Source organism: Nyctereutes procyonoides, unplaced genomic scaffold (assembly GCF_905146905.1).
Source record: "Nyctereutes procyonoides isolate TBG_1078 unplaced genomic scaffold, NYPRO_anot_genome, whole genome shotgun sequence".
NCBI classification, from domain to species: Eukaryota; Metazoa; Chordata; class Mammalia; order Carnivora; family Canidae; genus Nyctereutes; species Nyctereutes procyonoides.
In genome coordinates this window covers 5474719-5494510 of record NW_026575025.1, presented here as the reverse complement: position 1 = coordinate 5494510, position 19792 = coordinate 5474719, and the positions used below count along the sequence as shown (strand labels likewise).

The window sequence follows — 19792 nt, the reverse complement described above, 5'->3', positions numbered from 1 at the left end:
CTGAAGAGATGCCCTGGGTTCTGGAAGAACTGTGGGGCCCCACCCTGGGCCAGGGAGAGGGGGCAAGTGGCCTCTGCTCTTCCCAATGACCCCTCCTGCTGTCAACGTCTAGTGAGTACCAGGCAGGCCCCGCCAAGGTGCCTGTGGTGGCCTGGGATGGAAGACAGCCGGGCTCCCCTCTGGCAACCCCCAGGGGTTTGAGGCCAGGAGCCACGGGGAAGGGCTGGGGGGTTGGAGAGGGCAGGAGAGGTTGTGGAAGGGAGGCCCCGGTGCCTGGAAAGCTCAAGGAAGTGAAGCTGCAGACCCCTCCGCAAGCTAGCTGTGCAGGGGCTGTGGCCTTGGCTGGATTGTGGGCACAGATTCGGGGTTCCTTGTGTGAGTGTGCATGGGAGCTGGAGTTCCAGACCCCATCCACACCGCCTCCTCTGCCCAGCCCCTGAGCGCCAGCCCGTGTCTGGGTGTGAGCCCCACATGGAACCTGTGGGTGTCTCCGTGGGTGCTCACGTGCACTGAGGCCCAAGGGCAAGTGACCCCTCCCACGGCGCCCTGGAGGTGACCAGGGGTCAGCAGGGTACCTGAGATGGGGCCAGCAGGTGTGACCATTCTTCACCCGCCCCCCCTTCATGCATGCCCCAGACTCCGGGGAGGTCGAGATGTCTCCCCTGAAGGCAGCAAAGCCGACTCCTGAGCTCTGCAGGTCACGGCAGCCTGGCCCCACCAGTCGGGTCCAAGGGAGTGCTGAGAGCAGGACACAAGCTTGCACACTCATCCCCAATACCACAGGCTTCCAGGCCCTGCAAGGCCACACAGCAGGGTGGCTGCACCTGACCACGCCCCCCAAGGGGTCCTGCTCCCCAGAGAAGGGAGAGCTGGCTGGCTGGCTTGGGGGTGCCGCCTGGAGTGAGTCCTGCATAGAGGGCCTTTGCAGCTTGTTGGGAAGGGAGGGTGACATGCCAACAAATCTGAGCAGGTGGGCCAAGAGATTGGCGGGGAAACTGAGGCAGGGAAGGACTGTTATTGTATTGGCTCCGGCTTCCATAATAAATGACCGTAGACTCGGTATGGCTCCAAACAGAGACATTTATTCTCTCTCAGTCCTGGAGGCTGAGGCCTGAGGTCCAGGCCTGGGCAGGCGGCGTCCCCCTGAGGCCTCTCTGCGTGTGTGTGGATGGCCGTGCTCTCCCCGGGTCCTCGCCGGGTCATCCTTCCATGTGTGTCTATGTCCTGATGGCCTCCTCCTGTAGTGATCCCAGTCACCCTGGTGACCCCGTGTTATCTCAAGCACCTCTGTAGAGGCCCCAGCTCCAGAAATGGTCATGTCTGGGGTGCTGGGGGTCAGGGCTCCAGCATGGGAATTGGGGGACACAGTTCAGTCTGTGCCAGTCACTGTTCCAAAGACAGTCACCACAAAAGGGAGGAGAGGCTGCGGCAGAGACAGAGGCAGGGACTCAGGGACACGTAGGCCAAGTGTTGGGAAGTGGGGAACTTGGAAGTTCCCCAAAGAGAGGAGGGGTGAGCGGTCTTCGCCTGGGGGGCAGGGGGAGAGGCAGCTTTCCAGAGCCCAGTCGGTCGACTGCCCTGCTGGCCCGGACACACCCCGCTGGCCCAGGTGTGCAGGCCATGAGGGGAGGGGGCCATCGCCCCCGGAGTGAGGCCCTGGGATGGGAGCAGAGGGCCTTGGGGTCTGGGTGGGATGACGGCGAGCATTTCCTCAGACAGGGTGATGGATGAGTGGGGGCTGGAAGCATTGTGCTTCCACGCGGTGGGAAGCGGCGTAGCCAGAGCCGGATGTGCAAGAGCCAGGGGAGGAGGCTGCATGCGTGCACAGATGGGCCCCCACCTACGGACCCCCAGCCCCTGCCTCGGGGACCCGGACCCTCACTCACAGGCACGCAGGCGGGGTCCTCCCAGGGTCGGGGTGGGATGGAGCATCTCCCCCCGTGGCCCCCGTGCGTGGCCGTGGTCTGCCTCCCCTAATGGTCCCCCTGTGAGCTCGGACAAGGGAAGTGAGTTAGGGCAGGAGCTCTCTCCAAAATAGCTCATCAACAAAGCCCAGATGGAAAAATCCGCCTCCATGGAGCGCCTTGGAATTGGAAATTATTTCTTTCTGGAAATATGCAGTGTGAGAGGTGAGGTAGAGGACAGACCCTGGGTGTTCCTGAACAGAGGCTGTCGGGCCCACACGCCACCCGCCCCCTCCTCCTCGGGACCCTCACCCACACACTTTCATCCTCATCCCCTCCTCCCAGTGGCGCTGACTCAGTGGTGGGGGGCAGGGGTTTGAGCCCTGGCAAGGTCTCTGGTGGGCTCCCTCTGCCCCAGACCCACAAATGCGGGGGCCAGTGACCTCCAAGCCACGGCCCTCCGACAGCCGCCTTCCAGAGTGACCCATCAGGCCCCACAATCCTTTTCCCAGATGCCCGGGCAGCCCATTGCACATTCCTACCGTGGGTACTGCGGGGTGAGGGCAGCCGTGCCAGGTGGGGGTCTCTTCTAGGTGCCAGTGGGGCCCAGACTCCTGCCATCTTGTGGCTCTGTGCTCCCGAGAATGCTGGGGGTGGATGGAAGGGAGGGAGGGTCCTTCTGGAAACTGAGGCTCAGACCCGGAAGTGGTGCAATCCTTTCACCTCACATTTCCTGGGCCCACTCTGTCCTGTGGCCGAATCCACCTGTCCCAGAGCTGGAAGACATGTCCCTGGACTGGTCCTTGCTGGTCCCATCAGTGGTGCCCCCCTCCCCCTGGCAGCCTTGGTCCCTCTGCTCCACCCCCAGCCCTGGTCCCTCTGCTCCCCACCCCAGCCCTGGTTCCTCTGCTCCCCACCCCAGCCCTGGTCCCTCTGCTCCTCACCCCAGCCCTGGCCCCTCTGCTCTGCCCCACAGCCCTGGTCCCTCTGCTCCTCCCTCACACCCTTGGTCTCTCTGCTCCCCCCCACACCTCTGGTCTCTCTGCTCCCACCCACAGCCCTGGTCCTTCTGCTCCCACCCACAGCCCTGATCTCTCTGCTCCCACCCACAGCCCTGGTCCCTCTGTTCCCCACCCAGCCCTGGTCCCTCTCCTCTGTCCCCTGGCCTTGGTCCCTCTGCTCTGCCCCCCAGCCCTGGTCCCTCTGCTCTACCCCCCAGCCTTTATCCCTCTGCTCCACGCCTCCCCCTCCCCCCAGCTCTAGTCCCTCTGTTCCATCCCCTGGCCCTGGTCCCTCTGCTCTTCTCCAGCCCTGGTCCCTCTGCTTTGCCCCCCAGCCCTGGTCCCTCTGCTCTGGTCCCAGGCCTCCTGGCCTTTGGGGAAGCAGGGGGATTTGAGAATGCACTTAGCCCATGGAGGTGGGGGATCCCAGAAGATGCCGGCTCTGCTGATCTGGAGCCCTGCACTCCTGAGCCTGTCCTTAGGGAGCTTGCAGGCTAAGCGGGAGAAACAACTCAGGCGTGGGCTACTAGGTGCCACATGTGGCCCAGCCCCAGGGCCTGGGGCAGGAAGGGGGCAGCCTCCAGCACAGGAGACACTTGGAGGGGGCCTGAGGACTCCCAGGGTGGCCTGTAGGGCAGGCCATGTATGTGCATCAGGGGCACCGGGCAGAGGGGCCCTCATGGGCGAAGGCCAGAGCATGCAGGCCCAGCACATGTTTCAGGAAGAAAACAGGGCAAAGGCCCCATCTCCTAGCTCAGCCTCGGGGACAAGGAAGGCAGAGAGAGGGGGACAGATGTGATTCTCGGCCACAAGACGACTGTGGACCTTCCCTGGTCTTTCTAGCTCCAAACCCCTGACATGCAGTCCCAACTTTGAGGAATGTCCTGTCCGTGGTGGGAGCTGCCAAGGAGGATGGACAAGGGCCCAGTGGTGGGGGCCCAGTCAGGTGGCCGGCTGCTCTGACACTTTCCTGGCCGAGGTCTGCATCCCCCATGGACGTGGCTGTGAGGCTTCGGTGGGCTTGCATCTGGGGGTTCGGGAGAGCATCCAGGCCCCCGGCCCACGTGCTCAGGCTCCCACTTGGAGGGCCTGTGTCGAGATGTCTGAAATATTTGTTTTCTAAGGGATTAACTTCCAGATGACTCTCAAGGAGGCCAGGAGTCATTGCTGTGCCTGTGGCAGGAAGGCCCTTCTTCCCCCTTGGATGCTGACCCAGGCAAGCATCATCTGTTCCCTGGGAGCTTCCAGCCACATCCCCATCCTGCCCTTCCACAGCGGCCCATCCACCCATCTGTCCATCTATCCGTGCATCCATCCATCCATCCAACCATCCATCCATCCATCTATCCGCCATTCATCCATTCAACAGACATCTCTGCAACGGCCATGGCCAGGGGCTCCAGACCCTGTGTGCAAGCACTCCTTCCTCACCAAGCACAAAGCAAAGTGCCACCTCCTTGGGACTCCATGCTGTGCTGGCTCGGCATCTGGGGTCCCTTCTCATCCTGCAGCCTGTCTTACATGCACTTGAGTCTCCTGTCCTCATGGGAGCATCAGCCCCAGACCAGGCTAGGCCATCGCCACCCCTCTCCCTGACCCTCTCTCTTTCCACAGCCCTTAGGGGTCTGATATGGATCGAGGGGGGCTCACCGCTTCCCCTGCCTACAGGAAATGGCTGTGTAGGGGGATCCTCTATCTTTCCTCTCTCTGGCCACTAGACTTCACTGTCCCTTGATGAGATTCAAAATGGTGGTGATTCTGTGGGTGGAGGTGGGGCCAGGACCAGGCCAACCTGCAGTAGGCAGATGTGGATGAGGCCCAGAGAAGCGTGGGTCTGACCATGGTGGACTGTGTACGGGGCCCAGGGATCCTCAGGTCCCCAGCTTGCAGGTGGGATTGGTGCCTGGAGCCCCCAGCAGATGCCCCACAAATCAACAGTGCCAGATCCCTGCTTGAGGTCTGGGGCTGGCGGCAGGTGTTGGCCATCCTTGGTCTAGGAGCAATGGTGGAGGCCACAGACCCTGGATGCCCACTCTGCATAGGGACACCAGACTGGGGTGGGCTGTGGGCTGCAGCCAGCAGGAAGGGACAGCAGGAGGCCCAGGGGTCAGTAGTCAGAGGGGCAGTCAGCGGTCAGTAGAGTTTGGGCAGAAGGGTCGCAGGGTAGACACGGGTTGTGTACCATCGGGACAATGAGGTAGGGAGGGAGCATGGATGTCCTCTAAGGGGCTGACAGCAAGGAGCCACCCCCCTAGCCTCCTAGGGCCTCAGGCAATGGGCATCTCAGATACGCAAGCTCCCTGGGGTCCAGCATCTGGGTCCTGGGGCTCAGGTGAGCAGAAGCTATGAGTCGGCCACTGCACAGGGAACCCCGTTAGTACTGACCACGCGGGCCCTGCTTCAGTGGCGTGTCTTGTCCTGAGCTCTACACCCCAGGTGGGAGCAGTAGGGCCCACAGCGGGATCTCAGGCCAGGTGAGCTGTGACCCCACCAGCACCAGGGCCCCGGCCCAGCTCCATGACTACCGATGGTCACAGGGTCCCATGCAAGTCTTTCAGGAGGGTCTGGGGAGCTTCTCTGCCTGGAGTCTCAGAATAGTAGGACCCAAATGGGAGCAGAGCCTGTGAGGGGCCATGCTGGGAGGTCCAGCCCGGCCTGACCCACTGCTCCAGGGGATCATGCCCCTTGGCCTCCTTGTCTGCGGACCAGGCAGCCTGTCTTGGGGCCACCGCCAATTCCATCTCCCAGCTCGGCTCCTGCTGCTGCCATCGGAGGGGGTGAGCCAATCTCTTGGGACCCCCATCACTTCTGTGAGGAATCAGGGAGTTGCCCCTGAAGCCGAGTGGAATGAACCTCTCCCACCTGGAAATCAGAAGTCAAGCCCCACCCCGTGATTAAGTTTGGTTAGCAGCAGCTTGCCTGGTGTTCCCTGGCTGAATCCAAGAGGACTTTCTGGAGGAGAAGAGTGCCTGGGGGTCATGGAGGGAGGGATGGCGCTCACTCTGGGGCCTCGCTCTGGGGCAGGCCAGTGTGGGCTTTCCTCACGGCAGCTTCGGGCCTCTTGCTCAGAGGCAGCTGGCCCCTCAGACACAGAAACTGTGAGGCTTCCTGACACTACCTGTGAGGTCTTGCATGTCTCACTGGTGGGAGCACCCCAGGTTCAAGGGCAGGGCTGGGCAGGGGCAGGGGGAGCAGTGGGCCACATGCAGGCAGGGGCAGGACAAGGTTTGGCGGAGGTTGCTGGGCCGCCCATGTACCACAGCCAAAGAAACGGGGGCAGCTGAGTCACGGGCAAACCCACCAGTCCCGTGATGTGCAAGGCAGTCCCTCCATGCCTCCCTCTTGGGACTGAACATCGTGTCTTGTGTCTGTTCTGTAACCACGAGACAATGGAAGGGTCTGGTCAGAAAACAGAGCTGCTCAGGACCCCTGGGTGACTCAGTGGTTGAGCATCTGCCTTCAGCTCAGGGCGTGATCCCAGGGTCCTGGGTTCCAGTCCCACATCAAGCTCCCTGCAGGGAGTCAGCTTCTCCCTCTATGTCTCTGCCTCTCTCTGTGTGTCTCTCATGAATAAATAAATCTTTTTAAAAAGAAAAGAAAATAGAGCTGCCCAACAGACAAACAAGTGGCCTCTGCATTGGGATGGGGCTGGGATGGGGCTAGGATGGGGTGGCCTGGGGCCCAAGAGCAGGCTCTCAGGTGGGAATCGGGAGAGGGTGAGAGCCACACCAGGTGCCACAAGGACACATGTGGCCCATGTTGACCGTCTGGAGCCCACTGCATCTCCTGCCACATTGAATGGATTATTCGTGGCCACCTGGAACCTATGAATGGACTTGCTTTGGACAATGGGTTCTGGCAAGGGGGGCCACACTGGCAGGTGGTAGCCCTGATCCCATGACCATGTTCATACGAGAGAAGAGGAAATGTGCATATAGACTCAGAGATGTGGGGTGAGGGGTAGGGCAGAATGTGACCACAGAGTTGGAGCTGGGGGACACCTGGGACCCAGAGGCTGAGGAGGCAGAAGGGATCCTCCCCTGGAGCCTCCACAGGGAGCTTGGCCATGAGACACCGTGATTTCAGCCTCTGGCCTGAAGAAGCAGGAGAGAATCACTTTGCATGGACTTAATGCACCGAGTCTGGGATAACGGGTCATGGCAGCAGCCGCGGGAAGCAAATGTGCACCTCGGAGCTGAGGGTTGAGGGCGCCTAGATGAGCTGGTGCCCCTCACACCTGGCCCTAGACTCAGGGGACAAGGGTGTGGGGTGGTGGTGGCAGGACCTGGGGGCAGTGCCAGCACACTGAGTGGCAGTGACAGGTTGGTGACAACATGTATGAGCCGTCCCTGGGCCTGTGCCCACCTTCCAAGTACAAACATAGTGCTGCTCCCACAGATCTTGGCTGCTCTAGCCAGCTCAGCCCCACAACAAAACCATGGGTGCAGCTGGAACATAGAGGTTTCTGGTGTCCCACTTGTGGATCCCGGGGTGGGGCCAGTTCTACCCATCCTGGGGTCTGGGACCGTGGCACCCCTTTGCCAAGCGGGAGGCAGATTTCTGGGCCATGGGGACGGGTGTAGGATGGGCGTGTGACCTGAGCTGGGCCACGATCTCTATCCATGGGGTCTCTGCTGGGATCTAGGAAAGGAGCTGTGTCTCTGCCATGAAGGTCTGTATTCATTCCTCAGAGCATCTGTAACAGGTGACCCCATGCCAGGCAGCTTAAACAGCAGGAATCGACTCTCTCCCAGCCCCAGAGGCCAGCAGCCTGAGGTCCAGGCGAGCGTGCTCCAGGGAACGGGCCTACCTGCCTCTTCCCGCCTCCTGGTGGCTCCAGTGTCCCTGGGCTGGTGGCCCGTCCCTCCAGCCTCTGTCTCTGGAGTCATGTGGCCTTGGCCTCTCTCTTGTAAGGACACCTGTCATCGGGTTAGGGTCCACTATGTAATCTAGGATCTCATCTCAAGATCCTTAGCTTAAGCGTCACTGTGAAGACCTTTTCCCAATGAGGTCACACTCACAGATTTGGGGGTTTGGGACATGGACAGGTCTTTCGGGGGCCACTGTTGGCTCACTATGGGGTGGGGGCTTTGTAAGCCTGGAGCAGCTTTCAGTGCTATGCCACAGCCTTCTGCACGCGAGGTTGAATGAGTGGTGGGATGCAGAGCTGCAGAGAGGCGTCGAGGGGACACAACTCGGGTCCAGCCTGCTGGCTGAAGCCAGTCTGAGCTGAGCTACTGCCACTTGCAGCTGAGTCCTGTTGGGTCTCTGGGCTGCTCACCATGGGAGGAAGATGAGGACCACGGGGGCTATGGCTAGAGAGGGTCCCTGAGCGACAGCCCAAGGGTCTGCCCCACACCTGACCAGGCCACTCCACCCTCGAGACAGAAGTCTGTCTGTTAAGGGGGCAAGGCTGGTTTGGTCGTCCTATCAAGAGTCACAGCAAGTAGGTTTTTCTGTGCATGCAGCCCCAGCGTGCCAGGACGGACCAGCCTCAGTCCAGCCTTGGGGACTTCCACACGGCTGCCTCCTCCTTGGCTCGGCCCACCTGCTTGCCCCAGGCCACAAGAGGCCCCACCAGGCACAAAGTTGGCTCCCCCCAGCCAGGGCAACCCTACCTGGACACATGGTCCTTGGCCCATTGGCAGCCGCCCCCAGATTCTGTCCTCCGGGCACCACTGGGCATCTGGTTGGTTCACCCAGAGGCGCCCCGCAATGTAGCCAGGAGACCCCATGGGGCCTGGATGGGCGGAGTTGACTTTCCCCAGCCGTAAAGCTGTGAGCATCACTGGCCCAGCCTCCTGTCCCGCTGCCTTGCACCCCCACGCATAGTTTCCATCTCGGGGGTCTGTGGTGGGCTGAGTTGTGTGCGCCCTGAATTCACATCTTAACCACCTGTGCCTCAGGACAGGACGGTGTTTGGAGACAGGGTCACGAGGGCTCATGGATGAGGGCCTAGAGGCACAAAGAGAATGTCTACCCAACATGTCCGTGTCCTCACAAGAAGAGGAGTGACACAGGGAAAAGACCCAGACACCCAGGGGGAAGGTCATGTAAAGGTAGGGCCGACATGGAGGGGTGGGTCCGCAGGCCCGGAAACACAAGGACTTGCCATTACCAGTCGCCGGGACTACCAGTCCCCGGGACAGTGGGTGCGATGGGTGCTCCCTCGTAACCTCTGAGGAACCATCCCTGCCGACATCCCGATTTCTGGTTTCTGGGCTCTGGAGCTGTGAGGGAGTTACCCCCAGAGGTTCTAACCCACGCAGGCTGCAGGGTGGGGACCTCAGGCTCAGGGGGGCCGCCTCAACCCCACAGCCTGTGCACCTGCCCTGCCCCCACCAGTGGCGAGAGGAAGCAGTGACCTGCCTGGGAATCAGTCACGTGGCCTCCCCTGGCTGCCCAGTAGGCTAGTGTGTGTGACACTGTAACAGTACAGCATCTAGAAGTTTCTAACAGAAGACTCTACTGGTCCACGAGGAAGGAAGAAAAGATGGGACCATGGGTCATCTGCAGTATGGGCGGCATTGGTTTGCCTAAGGAAAGTCCTCACGGTCCAGTGTGAGATGTGTGTGTTCGTGGTAGCACACAGGGAGGAGGTGGGTGGGGGCAGAGCAAGGATGCACGGGACGGACGGCAGGCATCAGGGCCCAGGGCCTCTCTAGCTGGCAGCCAAGGAAGAGGAGAGAAGGTTTATAAGCAGGAGCAGAGGACGGCAGGAGCCAGGGGTCAAGGAGGCTTTCGAACGGTCCCCCAAGACGGTGTGCCAGGCCCAGTGCCCTGAGCCCACGTGGGTGGCTGAATGTGGCGGGGTCTGTGCTGCTCCAGGCTCGGCCCCGGAGAAGGCGCACAGCTCCCAGGGTCTCTGAGGGCCAGGCCTTGGCTGGTGGGCTCTGCTGCCCGCTGCTGTGCTGCTTCCTTCCTCCTGCCCGCTGTGGCATTCAGGGTCCCCGGGGGGACAAGGCACGGGCTGGCGTGGCTCAGTCACACCATGGCAGATGTGAAAACCTGTGCCGAGCAGGGACTGTTCAGGTACTGCGGAGGACGGTGGGGTCTCCCCAGGGATGGTCGGGGTGGGAGTGGGAAGGGGCACAGGGCACAGTCAAGGCTCGGCAAGGAGGCCAGAGCGGTAGGCGAGTCCTAGAAGCCGTGGCCAACCACAGTGAGAAGGGGTGGGAGGGATGAAGCATATTTATGGAAATAACTGCATGGATCTGTTATTTAGATCTTGGGTTAGCACCCAAGACAGAGGCTTGTACCCAGGGGGGAGGCTGGTACCCAGGGGGAGGCTGGTACCTAAGAGAGATGCTGGTACGCAGGGGAGAGGAAGTACCCAGGAGGGAGGCTGGGACCCAGGAGTGAGGTTGGTACACCAGAGGGGGCTGGTACCTAAGAGGGAGGCTGGTACCCAAGGGGAGGCTAGTACCCCAGGGGGAGGCTAATACCCAGGAAGGATGCTGGCACTCAGGGGGAGGCTGGTACTCCAGGGGGAGACTGGTACCCAGGGAGAGGCTGGTACCCAGGAGGTAAGCTAGTACCCAGGAGGGAAGCTGATACCCAGAGGGGGAGGTTGGTACTGAGGGGGAGGCTAGTACCCCAGGGGGAGGTTAGTACCCAGAAAGGATGCTGGTAACCAGGGGGAGGCTGGTACACCAGGGGGAGGCTAGTACCCAGGGGGATGCTGGTATCTAGGGGAGAAACAAGTACCCAGGAGGGAGGCTGGGACCCCAGTGGGAGGTAAGTATTCAGGTGGGAAGGTACCCAGCGATAGGCTCGCACTGAATCCTGCTGAGAGATGTGGCTCGGGGCTGGCAGGATGGAGGGAGAGGGTGGGGAGGTGGCTCAGCTCATGGGAGCAGAAGTGATTACCTTGCTACTGATGGGATTTGAAGGTGAGGGACAGTTAGGCATCAGGGTGACGAGGCCAGGAGAGACTTTTTTTTAAAGACTTTTCAGAAAAAAAAAAAAACTTTATTTTTTTAAGTAATGACCACACCCAACATGGTGCTCGAACCTTCAATGCTGAGATCGAGAGTCCCATGTTCTACCGACTGAGCCAGCGGGTACCCTGAAGAGACATTTCAGAGAAAGGATCACAAGGGAGGTGGAGTGGGGCCCATGGAGCCCTGGGCGCATGGGAAGCTGCCAGCCAACGTGCTAGAGATGAGCTAGTTAGTCCTTTGGTTGGAGCGTCCGAGGTTTGCTGGGCTGGGAGTCAGGGGCACAGGTGCTGGGAGCATCGAGTGTGGCAGGAGGAACACGATTCCGGCTGTGACCTGCCACACTCCATGGCCCCATGGCCCATTCCAGCTGCTGCAGCCTGAATGTCCCATGGTGCATGACACACGTTCAAAGCCCGGTCCTGAAACCCCTATTCCCCTGCACACTATGGCACACCTGGTTCGCCCCACCATGCACGCGCTCCTGCCTCTCCCATGACCTGCTACCCCCAGGGCACTCCATCCAACCCCGTCCAATCTCTCGCATCAGGGTCCCTCATAACCCAGCCCTAAGCCTGTAGGGGACTACAGGGTGATGCCCCCAGTGTTACCCCTGGCTCCCGGATGCCGGCAGCACCCATGAGGACCTGCCCTGGAACCCGACATTGCCCACAGGGCGGATGGTCCATTAGTGCACACCTGTCTCGCGGCTGGGTCCTCCAGGATATGCACACATACAGCGCTTGGGATTTAGGCACCTACTGCTTTTTCACAGGCTTGGCAACTAGACTGGACCAGCCTGGGGCACAGGTGACAGGAAGTAGCCCTCGAAGGCCCAGGGCCAAGGTGAGGGGCAAAGGATGGCGCTCCCAGCTCCATCTCCCGCATGGAGATCTGGCTGGCAGAGACACTCCAGCTGACAACAATCTGCATCACCTGAGGCTGGAAAGAAACTGGGGAGACAAGATGCAAGGCTTGGCGGCAGTGAGGGAGCCCCATGCCTGGGGAGGCTGCGGTGTCAGCTTCAGAGGGAGACCCCACAGAGGCCTCTGGCAGCACGAGACCTCGGGGCTGCCCTGCCCAGAGTGCAGGTGGGTTTTGGAGTTCCCCCTTACATCAGGCGCCAACCCCTGAGCCAAATGCACTCCCTGATGGAGCCCAGTTCCCTTGTGAGTGTTGGAGACAGTAGTGGCCGTGAGGTGGCGGCACCAACTCACACGTGGGCAACTCTGCCAAGGTGGGGGGGGCGTGGTCCGCCCGCGGTGTGACCCGATTCCACTCAGGCCTCATTCCACAGCAGTCCATGAGGGTCATCATGAAGATGGGGTACACGACCAAGCCACTCCATCTGAGTCACCCCCGTCCATGTAGTCGAAATTGAGGAGACAACAGGGAATACTTGGGGACGGTGAGGGATCCCCATGCCCCGGGAGGCCACGGTGTTGGCTTCAGAGGGAAACCCTTCCCACAGGTGCCTCCGGCAGCGTGGTGTCCTGGATGCTGCCCTGCTGAGCGCAGATGGATTTCGGGGTTCCCCCCTGTATCGGGTTCCAACTACTGAGCGGACTGCACTCCGTAAACGGAGCCAAGTTCCCTTGTGGGTGTTGGAGAGAGTGGTGGCCGCGAGGTGGCGGCACTGACTCACATAAAAGGCGCTAAGGCCAACGCGGGGGTCCGCCCGTGATGTGACCCGGGTCCGCTCAGGTCTGATTCGGCCGTGGTCCACGAGGGTCATCACGAAGATGGGGCGCTCGACTGAGCCTCTCCTATTGAGTCACCCCTGTTCACACGGTCGAAGCTGGGGAGATGACAGGGAATACTTGGGGACGGTGAGGGATCCCCATGCCCAGGGAGGCTGTGGTGTTGGCTTCAGAGAGACACCATAAGCGCCTCTGGCAGAACACGGTCCTGGGCACTACCTTGCCTTGGATTCAGGGTGCTCCTCTTGCATCAGGCACGAACCCCAAGCTGATTGCACTCCCTGAACAGAGCCAAGTACCCTTGTGGGTGTTGGAGGAGACAGTGGTGGCCGCGAGGTGGCGGCACCGACTCACACATTAGAGGCGCTATGGCCGTCGCGGGGGTCCGCCCGTGATGTGACCCGGGTCCGCTCAGGTCTGATTCCGCAGTGGTCCACGAGGGTCATCACGAAGACGGGGCGCTCGACCGAGCCTCTCCAATTGAGTCACCCCTGTTCACACGGTCGAAGCTGGGGTGATGACAGGGAATACTTGGGGACGGTGAGGGACCCCCATGCCCAGGGAGGCTGCGGTGTTGGCTCCAGAGGGAGACCCCATAAGCGCCTCTGGCAGCAGGAGGTCCTGGGCGCTGCGCTACTGTGGATCAGGGTTCTCCCCTTGCATCATACTCGAATCCCACGCTGATTGCACCGCCTGACAGAGCCGAGTTCCCCTGTGGGTGTTGGAGAGAGTGGTGGCCGCGCGGAAGCAGCACCGACTCACACTTTAGGGGCGCCATGGCCGAGGTGGGGGGTCCGCCCACGGTGTGACCCGGGTCTGCCGAGGCCTGATTCCGCAGCGGTCCACAAGGGTCATCGGGGACACGTGGCACTTCTTTGAGCCACCGCAGGGTTGAGGTCAGGGCTCATCCACATCCCTCGGCCACAGGTCCCCCTCAAAACCATCAGTGCCTCGAGTGGGGCTCACATCCCATCTCCCAGGCACAATGATGACAGCACCGCCGCCAAACCTGGGACCCTGCACACCTGACGCGGCACACCCACGCCAAAGACTGCCCGCAAAGATGGCTTTTTAATTGAACTGGCGTCTGCTTCCGACTGAGCACTCAGAGCTCTACAGACCCCCAACGACCGGTCATTAACATCTCCATTCAATTCAGATGTTTAGATGCTAATGACCTAGGCGTGCAGCTGCCTCCTGGTCCTGCTGCGAAGGTCCTGCGGGCCGCCCGAGCGCAGCCATGGATTAGGGGTATCTGGGGGAGGTCATCAAAAGTCGGGGATCCTGACGTGGTGAGCACACGCTGTGGCCATGGCGCAGCACCCACGTTGTACCCCGGGGTTGTGAAGGGTGCATGGAGGTGCATTTCCTGACGGAAGTGCGCTGGTCTGCACTGGAGCCCAAGTGCTGCTAAGAGTGGGATCCCCTCTGCACCCTGGGATCCCGGTGCCGCATCTCCACAGGGGGGAAACTTGGGGACCTAGGGCCTCATGACCTGGGGTGACAGGGAGCCCAAACTCTAGAGGGAGACCCACCACAGTACATCTGAGGTGACGCGAGGTCCCGGGGCTTGAGTGCAGGAGGATTTGTCTGTCCCTCCGTATGTGTGGCGGGGGGCGCTGACCTCCAAGCTGAAAGCTCTTTGGTGGTGCTGGATCAGTTGGGGGTAAGGAGAGGGCCATGGCCGCGAGGTGGCGGCACAGACTGACACATCACTGCCCAACGCGAGGCTGGGGTCCGCTGGCTCGGTGCCCGGGTCCGCTCGGGCCTCATTCCGCAGCGGTCCACGAGGGTCATCACGAAGACGGGGCGCTCGACCGAGCCACTCCATCTGAGTCACCCCCGTCCACGTGGTCCAAGCTGGGGAGGTAACAGGGAATACTTGGGGACGGTGAGGGATCCCCACGTCCGGAGAAGCTGCGGTGTTGCCTTGAGGGAGACCCTTTCCATAGGCACCTCCGGCAGCATGGGGTCCTTGGTGCTGCCCTGCCAAGCGCAGGATTTCGGGGTTCCCCCCTGTATCGGGTTCCAACTACTGAGCGGACTGCATTCCGTAAAGGGAGCTGAGTTCCCTTGTGGGTGTTGGAGAGAGTGGTGGCCGCGAGGTGGCGGCACCGACTCACACATTAGAGGCACTATGGCCAACGCAGGGGTCCGCCCGCGATGTGACCCGGGTCCGCTCAGGTCTGATTCCGCAGTGGTCCACGAGGGTCATCACGAAGACGGGGCGCTCGACCGAGCCTCTCCAATTGAGTCACCCCAGTTCACACGGTCGAAAGCTGGGGAGATGACGGAATACTTGGGGACGATGACGGATCCCCATGCCTGGGGCGGTCGCGGTGTTGGCTTCAGAGGGAGACTCTATAAGCGCCTCTGGCAGCACAGGGTCCTGGGCGCTGTCCTGCTTGGATTCGGGGCTCTCTCCTTGCATCAGGCACGAACCCCCAATCTGATTGTACTCCCTGAACGGAGCCGAGTTCCCTTGTGGGTGTTGGAGACAGTGGTGGCCGCGAGGAAGCAGCACCGACTCACACATTAGGGGCACCACGGTTGAGATGGGGGGTCCGCCCACGATATGACCCGGGTCCGCTGAGGCCTGATTCCGTAGCAGTCCACGAGGGTCATCACAAAGACGGGGCGCTCGACCGAGCCACTCCATCTGAGTCCCCCCCATTCACGTGGTCCAAGCTGGGGAGATAACATGGAATACTTGGGGACGGTGAGGGATCCCCATGCCCGGGGAGGCCACGGTGTTGGCTTCAGCGGGCGAACCCACGAGCACCGCCGGTAGCACGGGGTCCTAGGTGCTGCCCAGTCATGCACAGAAGGATTTCGGGGCTATCTTGCTTTGTTGAGCCAGATCGGAGTCCCTCGCACACCCCTGGACCGCCGAGTCTGTCGTGGTGTGCGGACCACAGTAACCGCGAGGTGGCAGTGCGGACTCACCTCCGCCTGGAGGTGGCCAAGGCTGGGGTCTGTTTCTGGCCATTGTGGCGGTCCGCCCCATCCTACCTCGGGAGTCCACCCGCGGCAAAGTCTAGGTTTGTCCCACAGTAAATCTGGGGGTTCCGCCATGAGGAAGGCTGGGGTATCGGGGTTGGTGGGGAGCACCTGGCACTTTACGGTGGTGTCCAAGGAGCAGAGTCTGCCAGGGGACCTCTCTGAGGTGTGGTGACTCCAGCTCCCTTGCCTATGTGGGCTCTCCCCATTGTGTCAACACCCTAGACTTGGTGGGCGAACCCTGTGGACTGTGGGGCCCGGATCCCCCCTAGTAAGGCTGAGGGGTCACCCCAGGGATAGATTAGCCAAGGATAGCCTTGGGTATCTTGTAGCTCTCAGGTCTCTGGCTCCTGAGCCAGCGGCGCCCGGGGCAAGCGGTGCATGGGGCGCCTGTCACGAGAGCGCGCCTGTGAGTCGTGGAACCCAGAGGGTGCGGTTTGTGCGGGTGATCAGAATGCGGTGGTCAGGGGACCTAGAGCACCCCAACCGCAGTGGGAAGCCTGCCCTGTGGAAGCCGCTCTGGTCCCAACAGCCACTGTCAACTAGATGGTGCTGGAGTCGGAGCTCAGCCATGCACCCTCCCCACAGAGACCCCTGGGTGCTTCCCATGGCCCTCACCCCCACGTGACGGCTCCCCGTGGACTCCCAGGGCCCTGGGGTGAGTGTGGGGTCTCAGCCATGGTGGTGGCACTGGGGAGCTCCAAATCCCGCGCCAGCGTCAGGAGCCCCCCGCCAGAACTCCCACTGGGAGCAGAGCGCGCTCCCTGCGCGCGGTCTGGGCGTGTGGCCGTGTGCGTGGTCTGCCCTGAGGGGACCCGCCTGCTCCCACCCGAGGGGAGGGGGACGTGTGGGGACAATGCCAGGCCCTGTCTGCAGGACGCCAACGCAGGGGTGTGCAGAATGCCGTCTTTGGTGGATTCTGGACGGGTGAGGAACGTGCGCTGGACGGGCTGGGGCGGAGGTGGGCTTTGCGGTGGCCCCCGAACACGGTCCCTGCTCCGATTGGCTGGCAGGGCAGGGGCGGGAATTCTGGGCGGGGCCACCCCAGTTAGAAAAAGCCCGGGCTAGGGCCGCAGAGCAGGGTGCGGGAGGGGGTGGTGGGAGGGGTGGGGTGGGGGGTTCGGGGGAAACTGGGGAAGCGGGGGAGCCGAGGGGTAACCAGGGAAGCGTGGGGTACTGGGGGCAACCAGGGGAAGATGGGGACAGGGTGCAGGGAAGCTTGAGTGGGCCAAGGATCACCTTGGAAATCTGGAGTCTGGCAGGAGTGGCATAGGGTAGAGGGCGGCTTGGGCCGGGCTGGCAGGCACCTGGCGGGCGAGTGGCATAGGGGCCCGGGTGTCTGGGAGTCTGGGTCACATCGGCATGACGTGTGGCGGGCCCAAGCTGGGGGTGTAGAGGAAAGAGGGGGGAGCCAGGCATTCATCCCGGTCAGTTTTTGGTTTCAGGACGTGGCGGCTGGTGGACAAGGGGAGCCGAAGAGGGGTTCGCCCGGGACCTGGGTGGTGGGCTGCAGCTGGCAGCCGCAAGCAAGTGAGGACAGCTGCCTGTCGGCCAGGTGAGTCCCCTCCCCTCCCTGGGCCTTGCTCTGCTGGCCTTCTGCAGAAGGAGGTGGCAGGGAGCAAGGACCAGCGAGGAGAAGCGGCTGGCCTCCCGGCAGAGCAGCAGGACGAAGGAGGGCAGTCAGGACAGGTGACATCGTCTCAGGGGGAGCTGAGACAGTGGGGGCTGGGGAGCTGGGGGTCCTTCCCAGGTAGAAAGAGTATTTCAGGAGGGTGGGCAGGAGACGAGGCGGGGCTGCCAGCGAGGAAGGTGCTGAGGCGACCGCCTTTATGGAGGTGACAGGTGGCCATGGGGATCCAGCATGTGCGGGGACACCAAGCCCGGGTCGGACAGGAGGAGGTGGGGACTCAGGACGTAACAGGGTCCCCAGCCGCCACCACATCTCACCCACCGAAATTCATTTAGTAGCAGGTACAGGAGCGGCTCTGGCTCGGGCCTCCCAAGGCCAGTGCTGGAGCTTCGAGGGCCGGAGAGCGGGAACGAAGGAGCAGTGCGCGGGGCGCCCGCAGCAGGGTGTCACCTGGAGGGAACGGCGGCCGCAGGATCGGGCTCTGGAGAGATTTCTGCAGCGAGGAGGCTGCCGTGGGCCCAGCCTGCGGGTGGCCGTTCCCACGTGGCACTGCGGCCCAGGGGCGGGCGCGGAGAGGGCCCACAGTGCACTCGGTGACACTGTATGCCCTCACCGCTCAGCCCCTGGGTCTGGCGTGACGGACAGGACAGCGTCCAGGGGAGTCAAGGGCACAGGCGAGACCAGACTAGGCGAGGAGTGTGGGGCGGAGTGAGTGAGACCTCTGGCGGGGGGTCGGGGCGCAGGCAGGGGCGAAGAGCAGGAGCCTGGCGGCGAGCCAGGGGAGCACTGGCCTCCAGAGCTCGGGGCCAAGGCGGGCCTCTGCGGGCTTCGACGGAGCAGGGATCGGTGCCTCTGGGATCGGACTGGAGATGAGGGTGAGTGCCCAGCCCACCAGCGCTCCTGACACCCCACCCCAGCTCTCTGCCCCCTCAACCAGTTCCTTTTCCACTTGCCCACAGCCAGGTCTCCAGTTCGGGTGGTGAGCCCGCCAGCCACCGAAGGCCGGGCGCGAGGCTGCGCTCAGAGGGATAAGACATGGTCCGGTGTGACGGTGAGGACAGACGTGATGCCGTCCGGCCTTCCTGGTAAGTGCAGATGTGGGACACAGCCCCTCCGGGCCAACCACCCCCTGAAGTATCACTCACGAGAGCTCTTCCTTCCACAGAACATTCTAGCCTGGCACCGCGGGGAGTCAGAACACCCACGGCTCTCGTTCCTTTGCGTTCCTGAAGGAGTCAACACACTGCTGCTCTCTGGACCCCTATAACCCTCAAACTGACAAGGTGAGGAGGCCCCGGCCACCCACGGGGAGTGGGTGTGGGCTGGGGAGCCAGCACTCATGCTCTCCCGCCCTGTAGAAATGGTGCTACCCAGCTCATGCCTGGGCCTTGGAAATCGGACTTCTTCAAGTCCTTCTAGCTCTGACGCAAGAAGATGCTGCATTCTGGAACCACTACACTACTTGACTCAGGAATCGGCTCTGGAAGGTGAGCATGGGTGCCCTCCTTCCGGAAGCTTCCCTGGCTACCCTGCCTGGCTCCCCACTCATGTGTCCTGTCGTTCTCTGCAGGTGACGCAAAAGGAACGAGAGCAACCTGACCACAACACCGTCGGCAGCGAGCAGCCTCCGTGGCAGCCGCCACCCACCCCTCCTGGCAATGTCATCCCCGTGGCCACCCTGCCATGGCCAGGCGACCACCAGCCGCCACGCCCCATGCCCCTCGCCCTCTTTCTCTTCTTCCTTTCCTGTGTTCTCTCATTTCCTTTCTTTCCTTTCCTTTTTGCTCGGGAGACTCAAAGCCCCCATGACTCTGTTTCCCCGTCCCTCCTGAATTTAATTTGCACTAAGTCGTTTGCACTGGTTTGGAGTCTTGGATCTGGCCTTGAGTTCCCGAGCGTGTGTGCAAGCAAGCTGCTGAGTGCACCTGGCCTCCTGTGGCCCGCAGCGCCCGGCACCCACCTTCCGTCCATCTCTGTGTGGGGGTGCCCGGGTGCGGCTGAGCGCGTGAGGCCCCACCCCCCCTTGCCTAGTCTGGAAGCTCCTAACACCGAGCAGACCTTGAAGCATTCCATTGTAGCATGACTCGCTCTGTGCCCCTCCCCACCAGGGCTTCACCAGGAGCCCTGGACTCATCAATAAACACAGTTACAGCAATTTGTCTCAGGGACTCTGGAATCCGAGCTGTTTGCCTGGGCGGGGGCGGGGGGGGAATGGGCGTGGGGGGGCCACTGGATGGAGAACATGAAAAAGACATAAGGGAACAGGGCGGATGAGGGGGCAGAGAGAATGGGAGGGGCACAGGGATGAGGTGAGGGGCGTGGGGATGAGGTGAGGGGCAGGGGGATAGAAAGGAGGGGCACGGGATGAGGTGAGGGGCAGGGGGATAGAAAGGAGGGGCACGGGGATGAGGTGAGGGGCACGGGGACAGAGGGGAGGGGCACGGGGATGAGGTGAGGTACACACACAGGAGGGGAGGTGGCGTGGGGGAGGCACACGGGGCCAGGAAGCCTATGGCCAAGGAGGATTCTGGGGGTGGGGTGGGGTGGGGTCGGGTGGGGGTGGATGAGGAGGGTGGGCAGGGAGGGCATTTGACATGGGGAGGGGCCTGGGGGTGGG

At 62.0% G+C, this 19792-nt stretch overlaps 1 long non-coding RNA gene across 1 annotated transcript; it reads left to right on the top strand.

The window, feature by feature from the left end:
- Positions 1-16727: 16727 nt before the first annotated feature.
- Positions 16728-19339, top strand: LOC129502103 (uncharacterized). The gene is made up of 5 exons (XR_008662897.1): positions 16728-18050; positions 18135-18260; positions 18341-18458; positions 18534-18662; positions 18746-19339. It is a non-coding gene; the product is annotated as an uncharacterized LOC129502103 (long non-coding RNA).
- The last annotated feature ends 453 nt before the right edge of the window (positions 19340-19792 follow it).